The following is a 9,866-nucleotide window of genomic DNA, read 5'->3' on the forward strand; positions in this document are numbered from 1 at the left end:
CTCTGCAGAGTGAAAACTGGGTTACTTTCTAGGACTGACCTTCTCAACCTGGTGCCCCCCAAAGTAGAGCGAATGATGTAGGGGGGGGGGGTCTAACATACACTGGATTATCCATCAGTTTGGTGAAGGCTGGTCTGGATAGATCTTTTCTTAGTAACAGAGAAATTCCGGACCTGCTTATATTAACTAATGTTCCATTAGAGCAAAGGGGAATCTCCATGTGGAGAGAGAAGGTTTACATTTGACAACACAAGATGCGTTGAGAATAATAGAGGAGGCTGCTCATAGATTGGTTTTTAACGTTCTCTCAGGGAGGATGATGTGCGCCACTGTGGTGAATGTGCTCTGCTGCAATACCTACCGCTATTATCAGGGATCATTCTCCCTGCGGCCCTTTGCCAAGAGAAGACGAACCATCTGAGATCCAGAGCAGATTAACGGCACAAGAGAGCCTTTTAATGGGATGTGTGTTATCATAGAACCAGCTGAAAGGCACTCTGCATCCATCAGTTCTGTAGACACAGTGGTGGACTATTTTGAAATCTAACGACTAACAGCAATGGCCCATGGGTCCTTCTGACGTCTTGTTGTGACACCAGGTCCTGCCACCAGGACCTGACCCATGACAAGCAGACTCAGTGCTGCAAAGGTTTCCACGGCTCCAGTTCTTTTTATGTGGCAAGTCGTGCTTCCAGTACTGACAGAACAACATCCAGCAGTAATCAATCTGCTTGCTACTACCCCATCAAGACTTTCTTTGTTGTTAATTCTAATATAACTCTGCCTTTGCAGTCCTGAACCAAAATATTTACACTGTCAGGTAATTACACTTGTTATATTGCATCATTACCCCTGTGTGTTTGTTGTTTTTAAAACAGTGTCCAGTAATCAGGGCAGCACACAAAAATCACCTTGTTAATATTTGCTTGTAAACAGGGGACACCTCCCTGCCAAAGGCATTACAGCTTTTGATCAGCCTTCTAAAACGCATGGAAAACTCCAGACAGAACCTTTTACACAACTTTTGGGGAGTTTAGCGCACAGCTAACAAACTGCTAGCTTCACCACTGTGCAATTTTAATTCAAAATCGGGGATGCATCTGGTTTATTGCTTGCTTTGCTGCGGAGACCTTCCATATAGGCGAAACCAGGGCCGTCGCCTAGGGCGGCCACCAAATTAGGGGCAGCCTTGGCGGCTTTCTTGTATAACTTTTTTCCGTCAATTAAACCATATTCAAGTGAAAACTCATACAGCAAACAACCATAAAAGCAAGCTCATCATATGATGGTTTCCCTGTACCAATGGCCACAACATCACATGTGTGCGAACCCTGTTTCTGTGGCTTACCAGTCACACATAGTACATCCTCCTCCTTCTGCCCATGTGCCTTGAATGTATCTCACAGGTCAACAGCCCCTCGCCTCCCACTGGCCCTTGGTGCCACAACATGAAACGCCCAGTTCTCCAGTTGTCTGAGTTTACTGTTACAACCAAACAAAACTACTCTGTTCCGTGTTTTGCATTTTGGTAGTCAGTGATCATGCAATAGTGTTTCAGTGTTTGTGTTTGATTTGCCAATGTTTGCCTAGACATTCTAATACTGGGGGTGCCAAAATATTTCTCGCTAGAGTGGCCACTTACCTAGAGCTGGCCCTGGCCCAGCCGAGTGCAGCCCCGACTAACTTCCCGTTCGAATCGGGAGGCCAGAAGTTCGCTGGCTTCTTTTCAAAAACCTGGAAGCTTCTCGGCTTTCAAACTTGGCCAGCTGAAGCTCGGACTCTAGCGGGGAGGGGTTACCTGGGATGCACCCAGCCGGCTGGCATTGGCAGGCAACACTGCATGCAAACAAAAAAAATCAGACGTATCCCACAATTCACAAATTGAAAATTAGCAGTGTTGTACATCACATTTTAGCTGTAGCAAAATGCCTGCGGTTAGTGGCCAGAAACAAGCCAAACTGAGACTTGCGCGCAACTTCATTGCTTATTAGAAAAAAAAAATGCTGCAAGCATTCAATCCACGCCATTGACACATACACTACAAATGCCAACTCATTCCACTTTAACTGCCATGGCTGCCTCCTGTGGCATTCTGTGGTTTGTGCTAGTTGGTTAAAACGCAACAAAGGAGCCACCTGGTTACAGCCTCTAAAGGCCTAATTGGCCAGTCCCAGGATTCCACAGGATGCAACATGGCACTGAAAGTAGAATCATAGCACTGTAATAGTGTAGTGCAAAAGGGTACATGATTTATAACTAGAGCATTAATACTCTCAGGCCACAGGAGCACTTGAAATCAGTGCTCCAAACACAATGTAGGGGCTGTACCGATTGGGAGAAAGGGGCGGCCAGAGGACGCAAACAGTATCCTGGAGAACAATGCTTTTGTTAATGTCGTGGATAGTTCCTTCATAGGAAGTCATAAACTCAGTTTGCAGTCAGTTATCAGCCTGGGTATACTGCTATCTATTTACAGAAATTACAATAGCATTAGCCTAAGTAAGTAGCAGCCTAATTATCAGTAGCTAAATTCACAAACAGTCTAGATTTTTCCACTTTTTGTGATGTTGCCATAGGGGTGTGTCTTGCCACATTTCTATTTATAAGATGTACATTCCTAACATACTCAGTGTGCATGATCATTTTTTTCAGTTCATTTAATAGATGCACTTAGTGCCAGTGGGAACCATGTGCCTCTGAAGCCTAATGGCTTCCTTTGAATTTCATCATCCATGGTGATTTGATTCTAATGTGTACTTATTTCAATCAAAATATCACCCTATGTCGAAAGGTTCCTTAGGTCTTTGCTGAAGTTCACCAGACTGCCTTGTACCCTTATGGGTGTGTCTGAGCAAAAAATGAATCAACCAGTCTATCAGCACTGTTAATAACTAGAATGCAAACAGCTCTTTTGGGCATGAGAACAGCTTAGATAGCAATCAACAAGCAGTCCAAGCCACACATACTTGCATTTAAACCAGTAGATAGATGGCAAGGAAACACAGCTAAATTAAAGGTAAGTCTGCTCATCTGAAAGGTCTATAGATAACACAATACCATTTTGATCCTAAAGTCTTGGATCTGGTCAGTTCTCATGACTTCATTAAAAGTCTGCAGGAGACGCAGGCAACCCTCCAGGACATTGTTATGCTGCAACTTCCAACATTCTTACATTGTTTATGCTGGCTAGCTTGCAGTCTAGTTATTGCCCACCACTGGTCTATGTCAGTGCCAGAACGTAGTGAATATTATTATGTAAGCAATATTTTCATAATTTGTGCTCCAAATCCAGTCAGGAAGATGACATGAGTGGTGTGAGAGGCTTTGAACCCTTTGCCTCCACTAACAGTTTCAATCCAGAAATTTTAATCAGCCATACACAATTCTACAAAGACAACAAAAAGAAGTCTCTGAGCCGTCTACAGGCTTTAGGAACATATTTATATTTGCTTTGCTTTATTTGCCCATCAGGATAAATTTTCAAGTGCTTAAATGATTTTTCATTTTATTAAAAACAAACCAGAAACACGTAACATATATTTAGTACAATAAGGCTTCAAACCCTCTACCTACTTTGTAGGAGCAAAGCACTACTGAAGCCATGCGATCTCTTCTTCTTGGCTTTACTTCGCAAATGAAGATTCAGGACGGTCATCCGTGCTTTCTACAAGCGCATTGATGAGTTGGATGTATCCTTCAGCCTATGCAAGGATTTTTCTGGTGGAGCGCAGCTTGCACAGAACTGGCCTCACCCTTTAAACCAGAGGTTCGACTGCTGCGGCCTTGACAAGAATTGCGATGGTGGCAGCGACCTGCGTCCTCGGGCTCGTAGGTTTTGATTAGAGTTTCCTTCTCTTAGATGGTTGACCTTACAGGGTTAGACGAGCACCATCTGCCCAGGTTTGGGATTAGAGTTTTCCTTCTCCTAGGATGGTTGCCATAAGGATAGAGGCAGGCATCTGCCCTTTGGCGCTCTTGGTTCAGACCCTTTGGTTGTGACCTGTCCTTGGCATGGAAGGCCCTGCTGGTGGGCTATTTACCACCCGCCAGCATAGCTCACAACTTTTCATTAGGGTACGCAAGCCTCTCCCCACACAGTCAGAGCATAGCTGGAGGGGAATAGGAGGCCGGAAGATCTACTACCTAGTAAAACATGCATAGCTAGCATTGTGCTATGATAAAAGAAAAGCATAAAGCCAGATAGGTGAACAAAAATGTTATTTCCTGTCATGTGGGGAGGGATGTTTAGATTGGTGAACCATTAGTCTATTGAGGGAGAGTATTCTAGGAATATGAGGTCACAGAAAAAGTCCCATTCCCCAGCTGACACCTCTGAAGGCAGGGGATCTTGGCGACAGGCCCCGAAGCATGCTTTTATTAATCAGGTAGACTCACTTTAGAGAAGACCACTGTAGCCACATCCGTCTTCTGCTGTCTTGCAAGAAAATGACCCTGCTCTGTTTCCCCTATGTATACATAGTGTGCATAAGGAATGGTCATTAAGAAACAAAATATTGTGGATGTGATGGAGATGTATCAGTTTCTTGAATTTTAGCGCACTTTTCATCATATTACTGAAGTGGTTTTACAGAACAAATAAACAAGGATAGCATCAATGTTTAAAATGCAATAAATAAAAGTAAAAAAAAAAATTTAAGTGCATGAAACAGCAAGGACTGGACTTGTTACTGAAAATCTCAGGAATATAAAAATGTTGTTGTTGTTTTTTGCCTGTTCCTAAAAGGCACAAGGGACCAACAGGGACCTGGGAATGTCTTTGGAGAGCTCCTTCAGTATGACACACCACCATTGAGAAGGCTTGAACTTGAGATCACCCACCTCAACCTCAGGTGATGGGGGCACTTCCAGAGAGACCCATGTGAAGGTTACAGAGATGGATCAGGGGATCTTTTCATGCACTTTGATCTTGACGCAACAATCCAGAACAGTCCTTCTATGCCATAGAAAAGACCAAGATTCAGGAGAACAAATAATTAGAGAGGTAATTTTTCATTAATTCCTCTTCTCCTACCCACAGCTTAGCCCCCATACTTTTCAAATGTTCAAGCAGTGGTCTGGATCACCTTTGAGACAGCACCACAGGTTAGGGGGAAGGAAGAAGCCATGGAGATATTTCCCTTCCCCAGCTGGACATTCCTGTCCCCACTTAGAGGCAATCTGGATAATGCCTGATTTGCAGATTCAGGATTCTCCCCAATTGTAGCTTTCAAATAGTCTACAAAGAGGCTCCATACATAGTATGCATTCCATAGAATAATCAGCAAGGATGATTATTCCCATTACGCACAGTAAGGAAGCAAATTGCACGTGTGATGAAACAGTGAGCAAATTGTTAGTTATTTACATTGTTGTTGCTATTATGTTTTTATTGCAAGCCTGGGATAGGGAGAGGGACACTTTGGGTTCTTTCCTGTGCTAAAAATACTTAGGCTTCATCTGAGTACTATGCACCTTGACTTCGGTGGTTGGAGTGTTTTTTGCCACTCTGCAGGCAAAGTCTTGGATTAACCTGGAAGTGAGCGTATAACTAAGGCCAGGATGCTTTGGACACAGACATAGTAGATACTAAAAATAGCAGAGCAAATCCTAGCGTCTCTAGATTACTACTGTAATCCTTGCCAATGTTGGAAGCTGACTGTGTGCTCCTTCCAGTCATCAGCACTCAGGAGGAGGCAATCTGAGCAAGTAAGTCCAGCCTTCTTGCTTTGCATTTGGAATTCAGTCCCCAATGTTAACTAGCTGATTTTTTAAAAGAAGCCACAAGACTGCACATGACCACAGCACAATATATCCAAAAATCCACAACACAATGATACCTTTATTGAGCCAACAAAAATACATAAAATACATGTTGCAAGCTTTTGAAACTCCACTGTTTTCTTCACCAGGCAAAGTGTTAAAAATCTACAGGGGGAAAAAAATAAGAGAATGTAGTCTCACACCTGACCACAGTGTTGTGATGGTTCTTTAAATTTTTCTTATAAAGGCTGCTGGCCATGTGAATTGTATTCTGTGCATTACTTTTAAAACCAATTATTAAAAAAATTCTTATATATTAGTTGCATCTATATCATGCCTTTTCGAATCAATCCAACCCACCCACCCTCATTTTATCCTCATAACAATCCTGGGATGTAAGTAAAGCTGAAGATGGAGAGTTTACCTTGGTATTGGCCTATGTGCAGCATTATACGTTTTCATATTCTTATTAAAACTCTTTCATGCTCTCTTTTCTTCTAACAAAGCCTATAGTTTGCACCGTGCTACCTTCCCACCTAGCCTAATATATGACTGGCAGCCAATATGAATGCCAATCACATCCTATAGTCATGACATGGGAAAAGTCCTGTTAAAATGACTTACACATCTGCACTAAACATGCATAAGATTTTGCTGCAATAATTAAAGCAAAAGCAATCACCAACCTAACAACATTTCAAGTAAGAACAAGTTACCAACGCATGCCATTTGCCATTCTAAGCCTGGGTAGACTTCCTAAATAGTCAAAATAAGAAAGTTTCTGGCCAGTCTACCGTTTTTTACTTGGATTCTCTCACAATGGAGTGGTTCCATCACAAAAAGCCTTCTGTTTGTAGTATAGCTCTTGATTCAATGTCTCCTTTGTGTTGTTTTCACTTTGTACCAGTCAGTGGGAGTTGTTCATTATTTGTTCATCTCCACCCCACTTAGAAGTGTTTTAGCATCCTTTCTCTAAATTTCTTTCTCCAACTCTTATTATTCTCCTCCTCTTCCTTTTTTTAACGTGTGCCTCGTCTTAGCAAGCCACTGGCATAGAATTACCTTCACTAATGCCAGTTTTAGTTAAAGTCAAAACCTGAATTGGCCATCTGCTAATTAAAACAGTTCTGCAAAAATGTTGATAGTGTGTGTTTGTGGAGATAAACAGAATTATTAGAAATACATTCACTGAGTTAAAGACTTTTTTGAAGAGGATAATCACTTTCCATTTACTTCTGAAGAGGCGAATATCACAATAACTGAAAATCTCCTTAGTATTTTTTACTATATTTGCACATTCAAAAGCCTTAAACATTCAAAAGGTTTTAAGAACAATCAAAAGGGCTTTTTTGGATATGTCGCAGCAAAAGGAAGAAGAAGGAAACGGTAGGGCCACTGCGTGGAGAAGGTGGGAGAAATGCTAACAGAAGACGAAGAAAAACGCGAATTACTCAACACCCTTCTTACAGTCTTCTCAGAAAAGAAAAGGGTGCTCAACCTGAGGATAATGGAGCAGAGGACAGATGGGGAGTTTCGTCCAGCATAAGTAAGGAGATAGTTACAGATACCTTGTTAATCCAAATTGAATATAAATCTCCAGGACCGATGAACTAACATCCAAGGGTATAAAGAACGGCAACATGTCATATCTGAGCCATTGGCAATTCATCTTTGAGAACTCCTGGAGACTCCCAGCAGACTGGAGGAGGCAAACATGTCCCATCTTCAAAAAGGGGAAAAAAAAGGATCCCAACAATTATGTCCAGTTAGTCTGACATCAATACCAGGAAGATTCTAGAGCAGATCATTTAAACAGTCTGTGAACATCTAGAAAGCAATGCCATAATCACAAAAAGTCAACATGGGTTTCAGAGAAACAAGTCATGCCAGACAAATGTAATCTCTTTCTTTGATAAATTACTAAGCTTGGTAGATGAAAGGAATGCTGTGGATATATAGTATATCTTGATTTCAGTATAGGCTTTTGACAGGGTTCCCATGACCTTCTTGCTAACAACCGCTTATAAAATGTGGGATAGACAAGCAACTGTTACATGGATTTGTCATTGGTTGGACTGGCCGAAACCCAAAGGGTGCTGAACAATGGCTCCTTTTCATCCTGGGAGAAAGGACCAGTGGGTCCCACGGGCTCTGTCCTGGGCCCAGTGCTATCAACATCTTATCACCGACTTGGATGGACAGCATTGGAAGCATTCTTATCAACATTTGCCCAGATGACACAACATTAGGAGGGTAGCTAACACTCCAGAGGACAGGTATCAACATTCAAGCGATGACCTGAATAAGCTAGAAGTTAGGCCACAGCTAACAAAATGAATTTCAACACGAAAAATGCAAGGTTACTGCACTTAGGGCAGAAAAATAAAATGCACCATATATAGGATGGGAGACACATGGTGAATGAGACTGTGTGTGAAAGGGATCTGGGAGCCAAGTAGACCACAAGCTGAACATGAGTGAACAGTGTGATGAGGCAGCTTAAAAGGCCAATGCATTTTAGGCTGCATCCGTTAAAAGTATCTAGATCAAGGGAAGTAATAGTGCCACTCTATTCTCTTTGGTCAGGCCCCACCTGGCTATTGTGCCAGTTCTGGGTGCTACAATTCAAAAAGGATGTTGAAAAACGGAACGTGTCCAAAGGAGGGCAAGTAAAATGGTGAATGAAGGTCTAGCAAACATGTCCTATGAGTGAACGGCTTAAAGACGCTGGGATGTTTAGCCTGGAGAAGATAGTAAGAGGTTGATATGATAGCCCTGTTAACTACTTGAAGGATGTCATACTGAGGAGGGAGCTGACTGTTTTCATTGCTCCAGAGACTAGGACCCGGAGCAATGGATGCAGCTACAAGAAAAGGATTCCACCTAACATTAGGAAGAACTTCCTGACGTAAGGGCTGTCCGACAGTGGAACGCACTCCCTCAGAGTGTAGTGGCTTCTCCTTCCTTGGAGGTCTTTAAACAGAGGCTGGATGGCCATCTGTCGGAGATGATTTGATTGGATTCCTGCATGGCAGGGGTTGGACTAGATGGCCTTTGCGGTCTCTTCCAACACTTATCTATCTATGATTTCTATGATTCTAAACATGAAAATTAAAAAAATACAGAAGATTCAAGTAAGACAGAAATACAGATTCAGTTTTTCTTAGACTAGTGGTTCCCAACTTTAAGGCTTTAGACAGTATTTTGGTCACCTATTCTTCCAGTCATATTTCCGTATTTTTTTCTTTGGTTCAAATAGATGATATGCAGCTGAATACCCAATGGTGAATGAAGACATCATACTGTAGTTAATGGGGTTTAAGTTTGTAGAGCAAAACCACCAAAACTCTGTACATTACAAGACAAAGCAGTGATTCAGTGACCATACCGGTTTCTCCTCTGGAATTATTTTCTCATTGAGACAGAAAGGGAGGAAGGAGCAGAAAGGTGGGAAACCGAAAAAATGCCTCTCAATCTTCCATTCCATTGATATGGTCAGCTGACTAATCACTAACTTGTTGTGTACAGCGCGCCCGCACATACGCCGGCGCGCGCCATATGGCGGCCTTGAGCCATACGTGCTCAAGCCGCGGGGTGCGCGGCAGGCGGAAGGGGCGGCGCGTCCCATTCAATTGAATGGGCGCGCGCGCCTGTTGCACCCGCGTGCTCCCGCACCACCGCACTGCCGTGCATGAGCCCCATTGTTCCAATGGGCTCGAGCATAGGCGGGAATTCGCTTACGTGGTGGGATCTGGAACGGATCCCCCGGTATAAGGCGGAGGATGGACTGTACTCTAGGCAGTTCACAAATTGTAGCTTTGTATAAAAATAATAGTTGGACCTAGCAGAACCTTCTATGAAACATGTCAAACCATCATCTATCTACATACACGATTACAAATTGCCAGTTCCAAAACCTATCGCAGGATTATGCAAGATGGACACATACATCAGCATTACTGCAAGATTGACTTATCCATGAAAAACAATGGTGATAGTCCCTTGCTAATATGAGGAGGAATGCTGAAACGTTCTTGGTCTGACCTGCTACCAAAATCCTGAGCATAACTGGTGGCTGTAACTTGGCAACTGTCTTTTTATTAAAA

Source organism: Sceloporus undulatus, chromosome 1 (genome assembly GCF_019175285.1).
Source record: "Sceloporus undulatus isolate JIND9_A2432 ecotype Alabama chromosome 1, SceUnd_v1.1, whole genome shotgun sequence".
NCBI lineage: Eukaryota > Metazoa > Chordata > Lepidosauria > Squamata > Phrynosomatidae > Sceloporus > Sceloporus undulatus.